This window comes from Myotis davidii, unplaced genomic scaffold (genome assembly GCF_000327345.1).
Source record: "Myotis davidii unplaced genomic scaffold, ASM32734v1 scaffold666, whole genome shotgun sequence".
Lineage (NCBI taxonomy): Eukaryota > Metazoa > Chordata > Mammalia > Chiroptera > Vespertilionidae > Myotis > Myotis davidii.
This window is the reverse complement of record NW_006296629.1, coordinates 163,178-168,911: the sequence shown is the minus strand read 5'-3', so window position 1 is coordinate 168,911 and position 5,734 is coordinate 163,178.

Below are 5,734 nucleotides of genomic sequence, written 5' to 3'. Positions count from 1 at the left end.
TTTTCTGGAAAATGCTGTTGGAGAAAGATGAGGAAGAAAAGGAATGTTTTACGTATTCTTTGAGCTTTTAATAATATCTTCTGATTTTAAGTTGTGCCTGGTTCTAGGGATTATAATCTGTCCTAAACTTTCTGAAAATGGGCTTCAGAAACAATGTAAATGTACTTAGATGTATCTCTGTATTCTTCCGTCTCTTCACAGCAATAAAATAGAGGGAATAGGCTCTGTGATACACAACCATGACCAATTTCAAAACCACAGATTCACTACGTACTTAGACGTTTGTACTAGTTCTGCAGGAACTGGCTCAATTTGGATTTTTTCTCACCCCTGATGGACAGAGTGAGCCAATGTGCCTGGGGGAGGAATCATTTCTCTCCTTTTCTAGTATAAATAAAAAAAGCCTTTGTATCTGTGGAGTCACTGTCCATAGCTGCCTTCCCATGATGAAGGAGTCTGTCTCATCCAGATTGAAATGGACGCGAGCCAGATCTGGGAAGAGATAATGCAATGGGGATGCTTCCTGTGGGGTGTTGGTGCTAAATGAGTTCAGTTTTTAGATGTTCAGAATGAAATATGCTAAAATTCTCACATTTAATTAGGCTCTTTTTCAGTATTGATAATTCTTTTGTATGAACGTGACATGCTAATCTTTTCATTATCCCATACATCTTAGTTGTTTTTTCCATCAGTGGTGTGCAGCCCTGTTATCTTTCAAGTCCTATTGCTTTCCCTGATGATACTTCAGGAAAGGGAAACCTTCTAGATCCCCTGCAGCCAGAGTTCCATCATCAGTCACACCCTGTTTTGATACCAGTGGTCCAAAGAAAGTCAGGGGGCAGGGCTCCATTTTTTAAGGAATTCAATTAATGGACTTGTAGTAGCTGGACTCTTTTTAATCAAAACTGGAATGTCCCCTAATACATCTCATCTCTCCTAGGAGGGGCAGATAGAGTCAGAGTGGCCCACACTTCTGTGCTGTAATGGATACTATGAGAAGAACTCAGAGACCAGTGTAAACCAAATCCTTTGCTTCAGTGTGCAGAGCAAGGTAAAGTGACATTAGCAAAGCAGGACTTATGTCAGAGAAAAGTTGACATGGTTTTAAATTAAATTTATGACCACTGCTGATTAGTTGCCCTTGCCAGAATTGCTGGAATTTTATGTAGATGGACCAATGCATTGTTTTTCGATCTGACTTCTTTCACTCAGCATAATTATTTTGAGATTCATATATTTTATTTCTTGTTTCAATGGCTTACTTCTTTTTAGTGCTGAGTACTATTCAATTGTGTGAATATACCACAGTTTGTTTTTTCCAACTTATACAGATATGGTTGTCAGAGAAAGGTGGAACATATGTAATTGACTGAAAGATGCATGGAACATCTACAACAAAAAGCCCAGAAATAAATGGTGCCATATTTAAAAATCTAATATGTGATTAAAATGCATAAATCAATGACTTACATAAATTTAACTCAATTACTTGGAGTCATTGAATAAAAATTTGAAGCAAAAAATATAATTAGATCTCCCTTCACCTGATATAGCATGGGTAATTAAGCAGAGCAGTGATATAAAGATTATACAACTTATTTTATTAAATATATTGGAAAGATTATTTGGCAGTGATATGCAGTATAGATTAGAAATAAGTGACCTGTATATGAAAGCCCAAGCAAGGAGGCTATGATAGCATAGGGGGCATGACTTAATACAACAATGGTAATAAGAATGAAGAGGAAATGGAAACTATTAGAGATTTCAAAAATTCAAAGGAAGAAATAATAGGGTAATAGGCTTTTATATTTTCCTAACCAAAATTAAATTAAAGCAATCTCTTATTTTATTTTTCTGTATTTCTCTTCAGGTGGCAGACACTCTGACAATTTTTGTTAGAACACTGAATAGGATACTATAGTCTTAGATCTGGTTCAATCACAAGCTTTCTGGGTGATCTTAGGCAAGCTGTGTAAACTCCTGAAAGGCCTGCTTTTCTCTCCTGTAAAATGAATGGGCTGCAGGAGGTAGACTCTAAGACTTTGTCTAGTTCCAAGTTTCTTAGATGATAAGAATTTATTATTTTGAACCTCATCCCAGTTGGGCCTGAGATGACAGACTAATTCAGCTGGAAAGGAAAAGAATGAGTGAATTGTATGAACTAACTACCCACACAGGGCCCTAGTAAAGTAGTTAACCACAGCCTAGAATAAAAATCTTCTCTGCATAATGTTTTTCTGAATGACGAAGCCAGCTATGCACAAAGGAGTAGGGTTGTAGGGTAGTAAATTGCTTCTGCTCTGTTGAGTCAAAAGGCACTCAAGAGATTAGGCGTTTGTAACTGAAACACACATAAAGTTCAGGGGAGAAAGAAGTCTAGAGTTTAGTTACTTTTGACAATTGCAGTTCAATAGGGACTGACTGCTAAAGTGACCCAGAGGGAAATTCAACTTTTAAATTAATCTCCTGGGTTTTTCTGGGCATGCCAACATCACAGATAAGAGGATACCTCTAGCCATTCATTATAACTCTTGCTCTCACTGATTACTCTCTGGTCTCTAAATGCTTCTCTGTGATGAGAATAACAGGGAGTTGGATTCCCAAGTGGACCTTATTAAAAGTGCTGTGGTTATGAGGTAATTAATTTATATAAGTGACTTAATGTGCAATGAACCAAGCGATGCACACAGAACACGTCTCAGGGTCAGAGAATCACAAAGTCTAGTCCCACTCCAGAGAATGGTTTAGCATTTAAATGTGAATTCTGGGACATCAACAATATCCCAGAGATTACTGCTTTGATTTTAGAGCCCTGTCAGGTTAGAGGGTTATCCTATCTAATAAAAGAGAAACATGGTAATTAGCATACGACCGCTACCTTTCCCATTGGCTAATCAGGGCGATATGCAAATTAACTGCCAGCCAAGATGGCGGCTGGCAGCCAGGCAGCTGGAAGTGAACATGAGGCTTGCTTGCTTTAGTGAGGGAGGACTCCAACGTTCCCCGCCTGCCGCTGCCGGCCTCTGAGCTGCAACTCTAAGCAACTATGTTACAAATATAGAAGCTAAACAAAACCCCAGAAACCTGTTTTAGTCACCGGGCTTCAGCCAGCAGGATTGCAACATTGTTTCAAATACAGAAGGTAAACAAAGGCCAGAAACCTGCTTTCAGCAGCGGAGGCCTAAGAGCTGGAGCTTCAGAGCTAAAGCTGGCCCAGAATAAAAAAAAAAAGAAAAAAAAGAGCGGTGGGGAGCTTCAGTCACCCGCTAGCCTGAAAACAGCCCTCAGCACCTCACCCAGCCTGGCCAGGCAACCCAGTGGGGACCCCCACCCTGATCCAGGACCCCCTTCAGGGCAAACCAGTCAGCCCCCACACATGCACCAGACCTCTATCCTATATAGTAAAAGGGTAATATGCCTCCCAGCACCAGGATCAGGGGAGCCGCGAGGCCTCCCGGCATCGGGACCGTCGTGCCAGAGGACAGCGCCCAAACCCCCTGATGGCCCTGTGGCTCTGTGTGTGACAGGGGGTGGCGCTGCAACCTCCCTATCGACCCTGCCTTGAGTGTGACAGGGGGTGGTGCCCCAATCCCCCAATAGGCCCTACGCTGCGTGTGACTGAGGGTAGCATCGCAACCTCCTGATCTGCCCTGCTCGGTGCATGACCAGGGGTGGCACCCCAACTCCCCAATTGGCCTTGCTCTGAGCCCGACCAGGGGCTGCACCTAGGGCTTGGGCCAGCCCTCTGCCACCCGGGAGTGGGCCTAAGCCAGCAGGTCGTTATCTCCTGAGGGGTCCCAGGCTGTGAGAGGGCACAGGCTGGGCTGAGGGCCCCCCCCCCCTTCCCTTCGAGGGCACAAATTTTTGTGCACCGGCCCTCTAGTTTAAAAATAATTGTTTCACTTCCCCAAAGTGTTGTCTTTGAAATGACTACCAGAGAGATACAGGTACTGCTGAAAGATAAAGATAGGAGATAAAGGTCTGGAAATGGAACCTTATGGGATACCCAGTATAAGGAGAAAACTCAGGGAAGAAGAAAAGAAGTGGTCTCAGAAGTTTTAGGAGAATTAGGTTTGGGAAGAATCATGAAAGTTCTCAGCACTGTTCTCTTATAATTGTAAGATGGAAAGTGGTCCCTCCTGTTCTGTTTTGGAAATTTGTGTAGGATTGGGGTTCATTCTACAAGCATCCAGTACAATTTGCCAATGAAGCCATCTAGATTTTTGTTAGAATACTGAATAGGATACTATAGTCTTAGATCTGGTTCAATCACAAGCTTTCTGGGTGATCTTAGGCAAGCTGTGTAAATCTCTTTATGAGATTAAAAAAATTCAATTGTAGTTTACATTTAATATTGTTTTTTACTAGAGGCCCAGTGCATGGATTTGTGCACCGGTGGGATCCTTCTGCCTGGTCTGTGGGGATTGGACAGAAACCAGCTCTCTGACATCCCCCAGGAGTCCTGGATTGTGAGAGGGCACAGGCCAGGCTGAGAGACCCCACCAGTGCACAATCAGGACTCGGGAGGGCTGCAGAGGGCTCTAGGGCATGTCTGACCTGTCTCACCCAGTCCGGATTGGCCAGACCCCAGCAGCAAGATAACCTACCGTCAGAGCATCTGCCCCTTGGTGGTCAGTGCATGTCATAGTGACTGGTCAAGTGGTCGAATAAACAGTTGGACACTTAGCATATTAGGCTTTTATTATAAAGGATTGGTTTCAGGTGTATAGTATACTGGTTAAGCAATCATATACTTTACAAAATTTCCAGAGAAAACCAAGATGGCAGCATAGGTAAACACCGGAGATTGCTGGTTAACACAACCACTTCAAGAATACAACTAAAAGACGGAATGGACATCATCAGAACCACAGGAAGGCTGGCTGAGTGGAAATTCTACAACTAGAAGGAAAGAGAAAAGCATACCGAGACTCAGAGGAGGTACGGTGCGGAAGTAAAGTACAGAGGTACGGAGACACAGGCGGAGAGGGCTGGCAGTTGAGGACACGGTTGTCTTTTTCAATCAGTAGGGAGTCTCAAGCTCTGAGCTCCAGTTCCGGGCGAGTCTCTGGGGATCCAGACTCATACAGGAGAAACTGGACTGTCTGGCATCGGCGGGAACTCGAGGGCACCTTTCTCTCAGAGGTGCTTGCAGCGATTGCTGGGACACTGAGATGCGGGGCCTATGAGGGCAGCCATAGCTGCTTGCTACGCCCTGTTGATCCCCTTGGACCCCCGTCCCACCCAAGCTGTGCGCTGGCTTTTGCATATGAAAGGCCTGGCCCTTTGCAATCTGAAAATTACCTAACAAACTTGCAGCTGGCCCAAGGCCCCACTGCAACTTGCATTGCTTCACAGCTGAGCTCCTGCTGGGTAGCCTCAGGCAAGGCTAAATTAGCACCTCTTTAGAGCTCCAGGAGCCAGTGTGCCCAGTGGTCAGAGTGGGACTATCCAGATTGCAGCTCCTTGGATTCATAAAGGACACACTCAGGGGGCAGACTCAGTGAGCACCTAAGCCCCACTGAAGCAAGTCTTGCCCCAGAGGGGTGTCTCCAGCACAGAAGTTCTCCCACTGCAGACACAGCTGATTCTCACAGCTAATTGGCCTGGAGGTCAATTCTTCCCAGTGATACCTACAACAATCAAGGCTTAACTACAACAAGACTGTGCACAGCCGAAACCAGTTCGGCTCAGTGGATAGAGCGTCAGCCTGTGGACTGAAAGGTCCCAG